The sequence below is a fragment of the Staurois parvus genome, unplaced genomic scaffold (assembly GCF_062004578.1).
Source record: "Staurois parvus isolate SC_StPar_1 unplaced genomic scaffold, SC_StPar_1.0 ptg000530l, whole genome shotgun sequence".
NCBI classification, from domain to species: Eukaryota; Metazoa; Chordata; class Amphibia; order Anura; family Ranidae; genus Staurois; species Staurois parvus.
This window is the reverse complement of record NW_028318326.1, coordinates 147,811-165,500: the sequence shown is the minus strand read 5'-3', so window position 1 is coordinate 165,500 and position 17,690 is coordinate 147,811. Positions and strand designations below refer to the sequence as shown.

Genomic DNA, 17,690 nt, shown 5'->3' with positions numbered 1-17,690 from the left:
ATCATTTTCTGTTCTAGTCCCTAGTCTAGCCCCTCCCACAATTTCCTATTGGTCAAGCAGACCCCCCATCACATTGATTGGCCAGCTATAAGGCTCCTTGGAGCCAAGCCACCCACATCAAAGAGAAATATATTTTACAAATATTCTTCCCAATTAAATAAAAAACGCATTTCAACATGCAGTATATATATATATATATATATATATATATATATATATATATATATATTTACTGCAAGTTGAAATGCGTTTTCTTATATATTACAAAATATATGAAAGATATTTTTAAAAATACATTTTTTTAACTTATATTCTTCAGATTTTTTTAACATATAAAAAAGTCATTTTAACATACATTTTTACATATATTTGTAAATGCATTCCAAAAATGTAGTTTAGTATTTTTAAAGACTTACAGTATATTTTAAATGTATTTTTAAAAATATTTTTCATATATTTTGCAATAAAAACGTATTTCAACATGCAGTGTATATATATATATATATTTATTGGACTATATTTTTAAATATAGTGAACATATTTTTCTTCCATATTGGCAAGAATCATGGAGGAGTGTGGGAATTTGCCTATAATAGAACACCCTGGCATTTCAGGCATCAGAGAGACATGTTAATGTCCAGGCACTTCCAGGTGTCTGCATTTTGTTTTTGTAGCCCCCTTAGCACATATTCAAGCAAGAAGTATAACACATTCTGCAACTGGAAATGCAATCTAGGAAACACTCAGCTAAAATCTAAGGACACTTTAAATACCAAAAATTCAAGCTTTACAAAATCTTCCCACTGTCATGCTGGGTAGAGTTTTCAGAAGGCCTTTGGGTGGGACTGAAATATTTTGCCAATTTGCACCAAACAACCTGCATGTATAAGATTTATATCACTCTGTATGCAATGATTTCAGTGATATAAGATTTATATCACTCTGTATGCAATGATTTCTGCGGGCTTCAGGGGGGATGAATAATGGGTGAGAATGATCTAAAATTGGAACTTGCATAATTAGACAGCTGAAATATTATGATGGAAAGAACTCTGAACTACTGGCAGGCAAAATCACAATCCCAAGGTTGAAGCAAATGGGTTAGTGTAAATGTTGACCCCCCACAGCTGATTATAGTCACCTTCCCTTTACTCAAACTAAACCTTACACTAAACCTCAACTTAATTCTTCACTTCAGCCTAACCCCTGAAATGTAATGTGACCTCAACCCCCAATATTAGCCTAAACCTCAACGTAACCTTACTCTAAACCTAACCTTTAACCTAACACAAAAAAGTATTAGGCCTAACCTGTCATTTAACTCTCAATTTCAAGGTCAGCCATTATCCTTCCAAAGTCTCCAAGGCTCCATGCACACAGGGCGTTTTAATAACGCTGGTAACCTTAGCTGTGTAAAGTCACGTTAAAAATGTGAGTTTTTCAGCATTTTTTTGTGATTTTGTATTAGCGTTTAGCAACGTTTTGCTGCGTTTTTTTATCGTTTGTGCTTTTCAGCATTTTTGTTGTCAAAAAAAGTTAAAAAACGCTGGTTTGCCTCGATTTTCCACGTTTTGCTGCTTTTTTTAGTATTAGAGCATTTTTACAGCTAAAAAACACCTCTAGAAATCCACTAGTCTTGGGTTTTTTTCCAGCCAAAAAACGTCCCTGCAAAAAAACATTGATTACAGTCTATGTGTGCATGGACACATAGGATTACATGCTGGAGAGTTTACTGGCTGTAGAAAAAAAGTTAAAAGTCAAAAACAGCCGCTGTAAAAATGTTCAGTGTGCATGAGGACTTAACTCTCAGCCTGGGTTCACATATATGTGGTGCGGTATATCGTATGTGATTTGCACAGGAACCGCACCGCATTCCTGTGCAAATCATATGCAATTTGTGTGCAGTGTGACTGAAGCCATACATTATGCATTATTACCCGCAAAAAGGTGCAGGACCCTTTGTTGGGTCCGCACTAGAAGCGGGTCGCATTGGTATTCACACCTATGCGATCCGATTCTGCACATCACACTGCATTTTGCGGCCCGCTTTCGGGGTGTTGTTAACTTAACATGCACACCCGCAGCGGTTGGTGTGGATGGGGTGCAATTCTGATGCGGTGTGGAATTCGCACAGAAAACGCTGAAAATTCCGTACTGCATCTGTGTGAACCAAGGCTAAAAGAACAATTCAGCAGTTTCTAAATTGCAGGGGGGAATATTTGTAATGTCTAGTTTTTAGACAATACCATCATGCCATATATTTCATGCTTTTAAACAAGCATACATTGTAATATACCGTATTTTCCGGCGTATAGGACGACTTTTCAACCCAAGAAAAACTTCTGAAAAGTCGGGGGTCGTCTTATACGCTGGTATACGGCGAGCCGGTGTCAGGGCGGCACTTTTTCGAGGGGCGGCGCGGCCCCTTCCCCCCCTCCTCCTCCAACGGACACTAAGTACAGGGGTGGGCAGAGGGGCTGCTGTACCTTACCTGGCTCCGGTCCCGGTCCCACGACGATCCGGTCCAGGAAGCGCGGCTGCTCCTTCTTTCAGTTCGGCAGCTCAATGGTTGCGCGGCCGCCCGGCTCCGCCTCCTCACCGGTGATTGGGCGCCAGCACTGGAAAGGCACACAGGTGACCAATCACCGGCAAGGAGGCGGAGCCGAGCGGCCTCGCGAAAGTCGAGCAGCCGAACTGAAAGAAGGAGCAGCCGCTCCTCTCCCCCACTGACACCAACGATGAGGTACTGTTCCTCCCCCACTGACATCAACGACGGGGCACTATTCCTCCTCCCCACTGACACCAATGATGGGGCACTATTCCTCCTCCCCACTGACACCAATGATGGGGCACTATTCTCCCCACTGATACCAATGCTGGGGCACTATTCCTCCCACTGATACCAATGATGGGGCGCAATTCCTCCCACTGACACCAATGATGGGGCGCAATTCCTCCCACTGACACCAATGATGGAGCGCAATTCCTGCCACTGACACCAATGATGGGGCGCTATTCCTCCCACTGACACCAATGATGGGGTGCTATTCCTCCCACTGACACTAATGATGGGACACTATTCCTCCCACTGACACTAATGATGGGACACTATTCCTCCCACTGACACCAATGATGGGACACTATTCCTCCCACTGACACCAATGATGGGGCGCTATTCCTCCCACTGACACCAATGATGGGGTGCTATTCCTCCCACTGACACTAATGATGGGACACAATTCTTCCCACTGACACCAATGATGGGGCACTATTCCTCCCACTGACACTAATGATGGGACACTATTCCTCCCACTGACACTAATGATGGGACACTATTCCTCCCACTGACACCAATGATGGGGCATGATTCTTCCCACTGACACCAATGATGGGGCACTATTCCTCCCACTGACTAATGATGGGGCACTATTCCTCCCACTGACACTAATGATGGGACACTATTCCTCACACACGGACACTAATGATGGGACACCATCATTGGTGTCAGTGGGAGGAATAGTGTCCCATCATTGGTATCAGTGGGAGGAATAGTGCCCCATCATTGGTGTCAGTGGATGAAATAGTGCCCCATCATTGGTGTCAGTGGGAGGAGTAGTGTCCCATCATTGGTGTCAGTTGGAGGAATAGTACCCCATCATTGGTATCAGTGGGAGGAATAGTGCCCCATCATTGGTGTCAGTGGATGAAAAAGTGCCCCATCATTGGTGTCAGTGGGAGGAGTAGTGCCCCATCATTGGTGTCAGTGGGAGGAATATCACCCCATCATTGGAATACCATACTGAAATAGCATACCATATTGAAATCAAATCTGATGTTTTTTAATTTTTATTTGGTGTGTGTTGGAAGAGGGGTAGTCTTATACGGTGAGTATAGCTCAAACCCTAAATTTTAACAGGAAAAGTAGGGGGTCGTCTTATACGCCCAGTCGTCTTATACGCCGGAAAATACGGTATGTACAACTGAAATGTCGATGCTGGCGTTATTTAATGGTGTTAAAAAGCTCAATCACTGACAGATCTCTCCTGTTCTTGTTGTCACTCTGTTGACGCACAGGGCACAAATTACTTGGAAAAGGCCAGTCACTTCAAACATTACTAAACTCACAACAGTAAAATCAGTCTGTATATGCAGTAAAGCATGTTTGTTATACTCACTGTGGAACGTAAGGGGTTAATCCTCTGCATTGTGTAAAAAGACTGTTTGATCCTGGCTTATCTGATCCTCTCCTTCTTTTACTGGTCCCAATCCATCTGCCATAGTTAGAGCAGCAGTTGGAAGTCTGCACGTGCTCTGTTTGGTGTATTGTGATAGTTTTTTTCTTCTTTTGGCATGTGATCAGCACAGGGCCAATCAGCACTGTCCAGACAGAGGGTCAGGGGGCATGTAGCCGGATAGGACAGTAGATGAGAATGAAAATGCCTCCTACAAGATTAACCAGTGCTCAGCCATACACTGATAAAAGTCACAAGACTGCTATATACTGCTGATAAGAAAGTTTATATTTAATAAAATAATAGCATTTTCATGTTGTATGTACTGTGAGGGACCAGATATGGTGCAAGCAGAATCATGGGTTTAGTAACACTTTAATTATTATTTTTTCAATGCACAAGATTGCATGTTTCAAGTGAATGTATGAACACAAATTTTATTTCACTTCATCTTACTTCACACTATAGAAAATAATGCCCACTGCATACTTGATTGCATACTCTAGGTTCAATTAACAAAGCCTTACATAGGGATAAAGATCTTTATTTTGGTCATGTCACTGTACTTTTTACAGTGACAATGATTCATGGCCGGGACCTGCTAATCGGCTGTGTACAATTACAGCCCTGAGCACTGTGCTGACAATCAACACAGGGCTCTGTAGAGAGGGAATGACCTCTTTGCTTCTTCTCCCTGCAAAGCAGGGAGAAGGAACAAAGAGGTATTTAGTGAAAAGCAGCACATAACACACACATTACACATTGGTAGGCATACACTTAACCCATTCACCACCCAAGATGTAAACCCCTTCCCAGCCAGTGTCATTTGTACAGTGTCAGTGTACAGTATTAACACTGATCACTTTATTAGTGTCACTGTTTATTTCAGTGCCCGGTAGCCCTCCGTACTATCACAGTCTCTCTATAAGTCGCTGATCGCTGACATTACTAGTATAAAAAAATAAATATTCCAGTATATATACCAAAGTTTGTAGAAGCTATAACATTCAATATACACTCATCTGCATTTTTTTTAACAAAGAAATTTAGCAGAATACATTTTGGCCTAAATTTATGAAGAAATTTGATTTTTTTTTTGCTTGGTTACAGTGTTGCATGAATTTCTATGTAAAGTAGCGCAGTGCTGAATCATGAAGGGGGTAAAACCATCCGGAGCTGAAGTAATTAACAAATTCCATACAAATGGAGAGAAGGGGGTGACTTGTAAGGGAGGGAGTACCTCCACCTATTCTCTGAGAAAAAAGCCCTGGTTACATGTGCAAATATATGTATATACAGTATCTCTTCATGGTGAAAACAAATTAGCAAGTAAATGTCTTCCAACCATGGTAATGCTTCTACAATATTAATATATCTGCTCTGCTTTCCAGGACTGTAGAAAACTAGAACACAAAAGTAGAAATTCCCAGAACATGTGAGAGGAACCCTCAGGGCTTGACTTTATATGGTCTAGATCACTCATATTATTCACCTGCTAAGACAAAAAAAGCACACAATCAATCCTGTAACCGGAGTGAACCTTATGTCACACGGATGTCCTGACTTTGCTTTCTAAGTTATGTCAATCCTGTCATTATTCCAGAAGTGGGTCACGTACAGATAATGCATAGCTTGATCCAGATGGCACCATTGTACGAATGATCACCTTACAACTGTTCATAACAGCATCTGCAAATCACAATAGGATAATTATTTTTTAAAAAAAAGTGCCCCATTGATATGACTAAAATACACTGTGGAAATGTAATGTATAAGAAATACACTGTGGAAATGTAATGCATAAGAAATACACTGTGGATTTATTGTGGCCATATTTGTGTTTCTTCTCATGACTGCCAGGTGTGCACTGGGTTTTAAATGATGGCGTCAAGGATTCAAGAAAGTATAATTTTAAAATAAAGTAACGTCAATCAACTTTGAAAATATTTTTTCCCCAAAAAGGCACTTTTGTGAATCGAAAGGATCAACGTCAATGTCTATTCTGTTGGATGCCAATTATTTATCTCGACCCCAGGGGCGGACTGACTATTTGGAAACTCGGGCACTGCCCGAGAGCCCGGGGTTAGTAGGGAGCCCCATGAGATGCTCCTGGTACCTTTTTCATAGACTTTTTTGAGTTTGGGCAAGGACACAGGGGCCCCATGATCCCCTATTGCCTGGGGAACCCAAGAGTTGTCAGTCTGCCCCTGCTCCACCCCAATAATTACTGACTACCTAGCAGTGAGACCTGCTTTTCCTGCAAAATATTGCAAACTGGGTAGGCTCAGGAAACAGCCGTGTCCAGTTTGGTTTGTGCTCTGGGAAATGATTTCTGTTTTATCACTGTCAAATACACATGTGCACACCGGAATTTTTAGTTTTGTTTCATTTTGGAAGCATTCATTCCTTGGAGAATTTTGTTTCGTCATATTCCTTATGTTGAACCAATTCATTTTTGGAATCCGTTTTGTATATTCATTGGTCTGGGTGGATTTGAAAAATTTTGCAGTTTTTCCGGAAAATTGCTTTATATTCAATATATTATTGAGTCAGACAGATTCAAATTGGAAGGATTTAATATTTTCGGATGCTAGTCCAACCCACCAAGAGAAATGACAAGAGCTGCTTGGACAGTATTGACCGGTGTCATGTACATCTGAATTAACAAATGAAATGAAATTTGGATCTATTCGTTATCCGAACCTGAATTATTGAACAAATTGGAAACTTGAATTAATTTCCCCATGGGCCTGAACTACTATTGCATCATGTGACGTAATCCGAACGGAACAAATGCATTTGTTAATTTCATTATAATGTTTTTGGGGATTTGTTGACATTCGTATACATCCAAATCGCCAAAAATGAAGTTTTCATCTGAAAAATGAATCGTAACAAAACACACATGTTTTTCCTCCAGAAACCACATCTCCTACAGGACCACCGAGTGTACTACAGAGTCTCCTAACCCATTTCACAACCTCCATAGCCTCCACAGTGGGACTCAGCTTTCGAGTGCGTATACACTTTATTTGTTACTGTTGGGACATAGAAGTTTTTGGAAGAATTTACTAAGTTCTGGTCTCAGAAAGGTTGATATTGATAACCACTGTCATAAACCATATATAGCTGCTGTGCATATTATCATTAGTAATAATATTATGAAATCTCCAATACACCCAGCAATCTCCCACACCTAATACTGTATACATAGATAGTTAGGGAACCCTAAAAACCAATCTTGCTCACTCTATAGAAGCATATGTGTATACATTATACTAATGCTGGCATAGCACCAACTAACTGAACAGCTTTTAATGAATAAATTAGTTAAAGTGTTTTTAAATCCACAACAGTAAAATCAGTCTGTATATGTAAAGCATGTTTGGTATACGTACTGTGGAACCTAATGGGGTAATCCTCTGCATTGTGTAAAAATGCTGTTTGATCTCTGACTTCCCTTCCAGTGCTACCCTCTTATCTTCTGATAATACAGATCGTGTGGAGACACTGCACATGTTCAATTTGGTGTGTATTGCTAGAGAGGTTTTTTTTTTTTATGTGCATATAATCAGCACAGGGCCAATCAGCATTGCCCAGACAGAGGTCAGGGGTTCTGCATCCTCATAGAGAAAACTCCTCCTACAAGCTTTAACCAGTGCTCTGATGAACACTGACAGAAGTCACAAGACTGCTCTAACTGCTGATGAGAAAAAGAATTTAGCAGTTTATATTTACTAAAATAATTGCATTTCCATGTTCTGTGTACCATAGGAGACCAGATAATAGTGAATGCAGGGTTCTGAGTTTAGTAACACTTTCATCATTATTTTTTTCAATGCACAGGATTCTTCTTTATGGCAGAATTGCTCAACCTTTTCAACATAGAGAAACCCTTGAAATAACTTTCCTATCTTAGGGAAGCCTTGCTAAAAATTACTATATCTACAACTCATGATACATTAGTGTGATGGTCAGTGGGAAGAATGCTCCTTACACTTGTGGTCATTGTGAAAAATGACCCCCTTACAGATAGCTAAAAAGAATAATGGTGTCATTGGGAACTTATCTAAGAGGCAGCAATAGCTCATTGCTCAAGGAACCCCTAGCAACCTCTGGAGGAACCCTAGGGCTCAATGGAACCTTTGTTGAGAAACTCAGCTCAGTGGTATGTTGCACTGAATAATGAGATGGGAAAAATAAAAGGTGGTCATATTGAGAAAGACCCCTTAGGGAGACAACAGTATTTTTATTGCTGTTTGTGTCTCCATAATGGAGAATTTCCCTTATTTCCTGGTCAATCACATTCTGCATGTCAGATGCGATTGGATATCACTAAGGCAGCAGTATAGAGATATCTCTAAAATGGGGATGAACGCAATAACATAAAGACATAGAAAAGTGATGGCAGAAAAAGACTGAGCGGTCCATTGAGTCTGACCGGTTTTTCTTTTTTTGGGGGGGGGGAGGGGGGGGTTGGGGGCTTTTGTGTTTGTTTTGTGTTTTTTTATTTGTTTTCCTTTTTTGTTGTTTTGTTTTCTTTTTTTTATTAACTTTTTTTGTCTGAGTATAGATATATGCTTGTCCCATGCATGTTTGAAGCTGTTTGCTGTTGACTGGCTCACTACCTCTGCTGGAAGTTTATTCCAAGCATCAACTACTCTATCAGTAACATAGTACTTTCTGAGATTAGTTTTGAACTTTCCTCCAGTTAGTTTAAGGTCATGTCCCCGTGTTCTTGATTTTGGATTCATGTTGAAAATACTTCCCTCTTGGACCTTATTCACTCCCTTGATGTATTTAAAGGTTTCAATAATGTCTCCCCTTTCCATTCTTTCCTCCAGACTGCACATGTTAAGTTCCTGAAGTCTCTCTTGATATGTTTTATCCCCCAGATATTTCACCATTTTTGTTACCATAAACTGGACTTGTTCTATTTTATCAATATCTTTTTGTAAGTGAGGTCTCCAGAACTGGACACAGTATTCTAAATGAGGTCTAACTAAAGATCTATATAGGGGAATCAGGACCTCCTTCCTCCTGCAGGTGACCTCTCTAGTGATGCATCCTAGAATTCTATTTGCTTTCCCCACTGCCTGGCCACACTGTTTGCTCATTTTGAAATCATCTGAAATAAGTACCACCAAGTCCTTTTCCTCTGTAGTGCTGGCCAACACTGTCCCCCAATGTTGTACTCTCTCAAGGGATTCTTTTTCCCTAGGTGCAATATTTCCCATTTAGAAACATTGAACTGTAATTTCTGCTTTGTTAACCAATCTTCCATCAATGCCAAATCATGTTCTATGTTACAAACACCTCCAGGGATATCAACCCTATTGCACACCTTTGTATCATCAGCAAAAAGACATACCTTACCCAACCAACCTTTAGTTATATCACTTACATATTGATTAAATAGAACAGGCCTAGTACAGAGCCTTGTGGTACACCACTAGTGACTGTTCTCTTTTCCGAGTGAACCCCATGTAAAACCACACTTTGGTATCTATCCTTTAGCCAGCTGCATATCCACTGAACCACCCAAGGGCTAAGTCCTAGCGTGTACAACGTTTGTATTAGATCATTATTTGTAACTGTCTCAAATGTCTTGCTGAAATCAAGATATGCTAATCCCACAGCACCACCCTGGTCCAAAACATTAGTAATATAGTCAAAAAATCCAGAATCCAAAAAAATCAGATTAGTCTGACATGATCTGCCCTCAGTAAAGCCATGCTGCTTTGGATCTAGCAAGTTGTGTGTTTTTAAGTGATCATTGATCCTTCTTTTCAGGAGTGATTCCATTAACTTGACTATAACTGATGTTAAGCTCACTGGCCTGTAATTGCAAGCTTCTACCTCGCTGCTCTTCTTGTGGATAGGTACAATATTAGCTGTCCACCAGTCATGGTGAACCTTTCCTGTTAGAACAGATTGATTAAAAAGATCAGTTAATGGTCCAACAACTATACCTCGAACATCTTGACAGAGGTCCCAATATCCAGAATAAAAATAAGTTTTGTCTGCTGTTAGGCTATAAAGGAACACTTAAATCAACAAAAAAGCAATCTGTAATCGGATGGACTATATCCACATTGTATTTCTTTTAGTTTACAGCTGAAATGTAATAAATTTATACTTTACCTTTCTGGGTTCCTCTCTCCCCATCCTCCAATGATATGCAACAAAATGTTTAAGAATGTTTTGAGAATGGCTAGTTTTCCACTGCTTGCACAATTCCATATACTTCTTGGGCTCCAACAGCAGCAGGTGATTGCTGTCCAGAACAGGCTCAGAAGTCTAACTGCTGAAAGCAGGCCTATGGTTATAACAAAATGACATGTAGTGTGGCTCTAGCCAAGCAATGCTTTCGAAAGCAAAGGCAGACTTAGAGAAGCAGCTATTTATATGGCTTATTTGTCACTGAAATTTGAACAAAGCCTAGAGTTTGTAGCCTCCCTAGCGGTCTGATTATGTCAGTATTTCTGTGCTCAAAGCGGTACATTTTTTTGCATGGAAATATGTAGTTTTTTTATTGTAGGCATGTAATTTTTAGGAATAACTCACTGAAATCTGTCCGAACAAGAGTCTAGTAAACATCCCGGGTATGTTAAAATTTGAAACACGAAATAATAAATTATAATTTAATAAATAATCATAAAAAATAATAATATAATAATAATAAATTTAATTAAATAATATAATCAAACCAAAAACAATGAAATTTGAAATAGAGTGCCAAGTTCGCACATCACTGAGCAAAGTCGCAAAATCGTTTTCAGTGTCTGATGATGAATTTCCCCACGAATCATTATCACTCAATTCTGCAAGAGGTTCTAATTTACTATCGCTGTTCTCTAGCCGGTCTAAAACCACTTTTGACCTAAAGGGACGCTTTTTGGATGCCATGGACGTTTCTCAGTTTCAAGGCAGAAAGAACAGTAAAAATGCAGGCAGGGCACAGGACAAAGCAGTAGGGACAAAATGTATGTGAAATGGTTTGATACAGTAATGTTTTACTATGTGATTTTAGTGTATTTAGTGAATGTCACTTTTTGACATTTTTAAATTTCCCGCCAGTTCCGTCCCCGTACGTCCTGACGTCGCAGGGAACGGAATCCAGAAGACGGACGCCGGCATCGGCCGGAGGACATGGCCTGGGACGCTGCAGGGGACACACTGCGGGAGCGCAGGACAAGGTAAGTGCAGAAAGGATATCAGAGCAACGCTGCATGGTATTCCCGAGTGTAGCTTGGGGTTACCGCTTGTGGTGCTGAAAATTTACCCCGAGCTACACTTGGGAATACCTCCAGGAAGGTTGAAATCCAACTCTCAATAAAGAAAAAAAGCCTGGATCTTTTGTTACCCTCAATAGTGTCCTGGAGCTCTCAAACCCAGAGTTTCTAAATTTGAAAATACCAACTTTCAGCTCTTGAAGCAGAAGCAAAGGGTGAGGGAGGAGGAAAGCGTTTGCAATTTATGACAAACTTATCTCTGGGTTGTCTTGCTCCCCTGAATTAGCTCTACATTCTCCTTTGCTGCTCCACAGCATCAATAGCCTTCGCTGTGGTGATGCAACTCCTATGCATGCACGATGAAGTTGAAGCATCCTGGGACTAAGCTTCACTCTCTAATAGATGCTTGAAGTGTACACTGCACTGAACAAGTTCCTCTTGAAAAGCTCTGGCAGATCTGGCATAGAGATAGAGAGACAGAAATGATTTTTGAGCTTCCACGTTTGGGCGCTTCCAAGGCACTCTAGAAGATAATAAAATAAACCTAATACCTTATGTCAGGCCTTTGTACAGTTTGACTTGTCAAGGTGCTTCTGGGTAGACACTACAGAAATAAGATTTAGTTTTTCAGGCCTCTTATTTAGGCTAAGTACATGTTGAAACACTACTCCTTCTCAACCTAAAGTACCCCTCCCTAGTGCATACTTACCTCCATCACAGAGCCTCCCATAATGTTACAATTACAATACAGTTAAATACAGGAGGAATACGAGGGACCTGCTCCTGGAGCTTACAGTCTAAGGGTAGGTATAAAAGGTAATAGCTGCAGGGGATGAGCTGATGTACAGCCTTTTAGCTGTAGGTGGGGTAGGCTTCCCTGAATAAATTAGTTTTCAAGGATTGTCTAAAGGCGGATAGGGTAGGAACTGACCGGACATACTGAGGTAGGGAGTACCAAAGGATGGGAGAGGTTCTGGAAAATTCCTGAAGGCAAGCAACGGAAGTGGTAACAAGGGAGCTAGAGAGCAAGAAGTCTTGGGAGGAACGGGGACGATCTTGCTACCCATGGGAGTGACGTCCGGCTGCCTGAACTGCACAAGGAGCAATTCTAAAGGAACAAACAGCATACCTTTTTGCAATCCTGCCACTGGGGATTTTGACAAATTGCTAGTGGCAGGATACCTAGCGGCATAGTCAGCCTTAGATTGCCATATGGATATAGGAGCCATTTGTTTAGCCCACTGCCCAATTTTCAAAATTGTTAAACACTGAGGTTTTAGAGGCCTCTGATAGCAGGGCAGGGTGAACAGCAGGCACCTTAGATTAGAAAATCTGAAGAGAGAAGAGAGTTCTTTTACATTTACATTTTCTAGAAGTCTGTGAAGAAACTGCACGTACTCAGAGCTCCTGTCACTGATCTGTGCCGGGATCCTACAGATAATTATTCAATATGGTGCAACTGCGCCCACTGTGAGTTCTGTGTTGTGTTCTGTAACATTGCGTAGGACTCTCACAGACTCAGTGGAAAGATGTTCCTTTATCTAGTTAGTAAACTGCTGCAATTTCAAGCATTCTTTTCTTGGTGCGAAATTCCCTTTAAAGTGGATAATTATAAAATAGACTTCTCATGTATCTTCAAATGTCAAAGGTGGCAGCAAGGTTTTCCATCATTGCTTAGCACAACCATACGTACGCACCACTCACATAGAATTTCTCATAAACACATCCATCATAACAACAAGATATATGATCTAATCATCATTTTCCAGTTAAAGTGACATGTTCACAGCATAATAGTAAGACTGGTGTGTGATATTTAAGAAGTGGAAAAATGAGGGTGTGATACTAAATTAACAGATTTCACAATCAAGATGCATTACCATCCATGGGAAATAAAGTAATACGGCTTGTCAAGAGTAAGCGTTTTTCTATAAATACCCAACTTTTGATTGGATCTACTGTACAATTTAACTGATTGACCAAACCACATACAGTAAACAAACCGCATTTCACTGCTGCCAACATTGTGACTTTGAAATGATAAACTGACGCAGGAATCAGAGCTATCTTTATTGTTCAATTATTTCACTTGGGCTTTATCCAGCAATGGTCAATGTTTTACATGCACACATCAATAATGTGTAATGATGACACAAGTTTACAAAGAGGCATTTCGCTCTAAAGACGTGTATACAAAATGATAAGCTCTTGTAATGAGAATAAGTGCAATAATTCAATGTGATAATTCAGATGTTTATAAGTCATTTATTATTGTATTGTATATACTGTATAGAGACGCGATTTCTGCTAGCATAATACTTTATAGTGATGTGAAACAGTCAGGTTCTTAGCTGTTTGCTGTTAATGAAGGATAGATCTGATTGGATTGGAGCTGTACTTAACGGATGACAAGTTCAGCTCAATCTCTTGAAAAAGCTGGGGATGCTTCGGGATGTGATTTTATCCTATTAAAGGGGGTTTTCACCCTAGAAAAAAAATAAAAGTCAGCAGCCACAAATACTGCAGCTGCTGCCTTTTAATAAAATAAAAGGTTTTAGAAAAAAGGTTCAATGTCCAAGGATCCAGCGCCATCCTCATATAGGTTGTTTGCCAGTCTTCAGATCCCCAGCACTAGTATGTTTAGTTTGGGACACCTTGTGGCTTGACAGCTGGCTTCCCACTGTGCATGCTTGAGCCATGCTTTGTGAATGGTCCCGCAGCCCTCTGGGACCTGTGACATGTCCCAGAATGCTGAAGGCAAAGAGGAGGGGGGAGAAGTGGAAGTGGGAACCTCCTCCCCAAAAAAATAAAGTGCCACAAGTTGAAGAGGAGGTGGGATGAGGCACAAAAGCAGGATTTCCCCTTTTGGGTGAAATTCTGCTTTAATGTCCCCCTGTTAAAGCACTTGCATGGCTGAATTGCACTTTGGATTATTCAACCTTCATACACTGAGTCTGGGGAAATCATAAACAGTGTCTACAACACTATTTACCAGGAAACAGGTACATACATTTGGGGCAAGCACAATCTGTTGTGCGGAGGGGCACTGAGGCCAGAGTGTTCATACTGACACTCCAGAGCAGTTGAGCTCCCTTGCCACTGCTTCAGCTTTTTACATACACAATACAGCGGCCAAGAAGTTTTATAGCTGGTGGGCAAAGCCTGGTGGGAATTTAGGTCCCCTTTGGATTGACAGCAGGTAGTGGGTGGATTCCGTAGCCAAAGGCAGCCTGTTGTATACTATAGAATCTGCCCACTGCCTGCTGTCAATCACAAAGAGAGATCTAATCCCTCAGTTTCCCAGTTAGGCTCCACCCACAGTTAAGGTCACTAGTTGTTACGAAGCTGTTGACTGTGAACTAACAGCATTCTTGACAACCTGTGTCAGGTGGAGAGTGGAGGGGGTAGCGGCAGAAAACATGTCACCCTGCTACACAGAGTATAGAGACAGGTTCTCTGCCTGTCTCTGTACACCAACTCAGAGCTGGTCTTAATTACCTCCAGTTTTGTCATTTACAAACTGGAGGCAAATCCTTTTCAACTTGGTGCTATAAAGAACTACCTAAATCTGCTGTATGTTTTGGTAAAGCTATCAAAACTGGCAGCAGGCTTTTTTGGATCTGGTGCAACACTTTTGAAAGGACCATACTGCCAGAAAAGTGGAACAAATGCATTTTGAATTCCCCCCTGTGTCTGCTGCCTGGACTGATTCTTGCATAAACAGCTTGGAACTATGCTTGCTTAAGGCCCCTTTCACAAGAATGTTGCAATCGGGTCCACCTGCCCGTTTTGCAGGCAGACTCGATTGGAACCTCCATTTTCCACTATGGACTGGTGCGTGTAAACGGACATGTGTCCATTTACACCCACCTACATCCAATCCTATTCGCCAAAAACCTTCCATCCAGCAGACTGGATAGCAGTTGGGTGTAAACAGACAGGCGGACCGTTTACATCCGACATCCCATGAGGAGAATGGGCTGTGTTTTACATATTTACATAGTTAGTCTGGCTGAAAAAAGACAAAAGTCTATCCAGTTCAACCATTAAAAAAAAAAAAAAAAAAAAGTTATAATCCTATACCCACAGTTGATCCAGAGGAAGGCAAAAAAAAACCCCAGCAAAGCATGATCCAATTTGCTCTTGCAGGGGACAAAAATTCCTCCCTGATCCCCCGAGAGGCAATCAGATATTTCCTGGATCAACTTTACCTATAAATGTTAGTATCCAGTTATATTCTGTGTATCTAAGAATGAACCCAGGCCTTTTTTAAAGCAAATCACTGAGCTGGCCAGAACCAACTCTTGAGGTAGTCTATTCCACATTTTCACAGCTCTCACTGTGAAGAAACCTTTCCTTGTTTGAAGGTTAAATTTTTTTTCCTCCAGACAGAAAGAGAGCTCCCTTGTCCTCTGTGATGACCTCAGGGAGGTTTTACTCTCCCTATTTGTCCTGGTGACCACTAGCCAAAATTTTGAGTTGTCACCAGAACATTAATAGGGCACCGATCTTTCAATGGGGACACTTTTAGCTTGTAAAGCGCGTGCATACTACCTTTTTATGAACGCAGAAGCAATTACACAGTAGTATGGCATTACAAAACAAGCACACAGCACAAGAAAGCAATTGTAACTTCAGGCTAGGGTTGGTCATGTACAAAACAATTTTCAAAAACTTGGACAAAAAACTAAGGAGAAACAATTTCCTGGGAAAGCAGCTTACTACCACCATGGCCCAGTGTTAGGTCCCAGACTGCTAAACTAAGTTTCAACACTCCAAATTGACGGAATGTCACATGGACTTCCAGGTGACCGAGATTTTATTAGAATCAAATTGTTAAAAACGGCGTGGTGATGTTAAGAGCCTTGACACTTTTCACAAGAAGTGCCTAATCATAAGGCTGGCTGACGATCACAACTTTGTAAGTGCTAGGTACAATTGATAATGAACAATCATTACAGTATATTGGATGAAACTTATTTAAAATATATTCTGTGCAGGCAAGGATTTTTAAGAATTGTTATTCCTGCACACCATCACTTAGACTACAGAGAAATGACAATCTAAAAGTTATCTGCTGCTGTGCAAAGATGATCAATTATAACTCCACGAATCACATAAACCAACTGCAAAATATTTTATAGCATTCTTTCACTTCTGATCCTTCTAATAAAGAATTCTTATTAAATCTTCTTCAAATGATCTCAAAAATCATACCAAGCCTTAGGCAGGAGCTTTCTGTCCCGGTTAGTCTGCAGATTGGTTTTAACTATAAAATAAGCAAGGACAGACATGGGAACATTTCTCAGGCATAACAAACACTATAGAAATGTAAAAGAAACTACATGGTATTACATCTACAGACAAATATTAACCAAAACCCAAAAGTGAAACAGCCTAAAATAAACTGTATACATTAAAGGAGAAGTTCACCTTTTGTAATATGTTACAACTGTACTAGCCCCACACACCATCCCCCCCGGTCCCCTGTTGCGACATCTAGCGGGCCATCTTCTCCCCCTGCTAGCTGTCACAATCTGAATACAAAAACACTGCCATATGGGGCTCTGCCTACCTGGTTGCTCATTCCATTCACCATATTTCTGTGAATTGGAAAACTATAAGTCCCAACAGCTATTGTGGCTGTCGGCTTGTAGTTGTCAATGAATTACGATGGTGCTGTTGAGTGCTGTGGTAACTCATTCTCTCTTCCTGTCAGTGTGTACCTGCCTGCCCTTTAAAACCAAGAATATCACTATAATAATATATCCTTACCATGGTTTGATTTATTAACATCATGAAAAAAACAATAATAATTAAGTATTCAAATACATCCAACCAGAGGACAGTTTTCACCAGTCCTAAAGAATATCTAAAACTTGAAAAAAATATATAGTATTATCTCAATATATTTCAGCTTATCAATCCTTAAATGTAGTGGCTGCATTAGTTTTCTTTTTTTAAGGATCTTTTTCCTTTAGCCCTGGTTCACACTGCTGAGACTTCTGGTGCGACTTGCTGTGACACAGAAAGTGACAAGACAAGTAAAAACACATTCACTTCAATGGCTGTGTCTTAATTGTTGCAACTCAAGTTGCAGCAAGGGCCGATGCTTCCACTAAGCAAACTAGGCAACTTCCTAGGGCGCACTGCCACCTAGGGGTGCCTGGGCGCAGCGCAGGCCAGTACTCTCTGTGTGGAATGCCACCACATCATGAATCAT

The 17,690-nt window shown here is 40.7% G+C and overlaps 1 protein-coding gene across 3 annotated transcripts in view; it reads right to left on the bottom strand.

Moving 5' to 3' along the window:
• Positions 1–17,690, bottom strand: part of ZNF385B (zinc finger protein 385B) — a 708,580-nt gene that overhangs the window by 683,700 nt on the left and 7,190 nt on the right. The gene's annotated exons all lie outside the window — the stretch shown is intronic.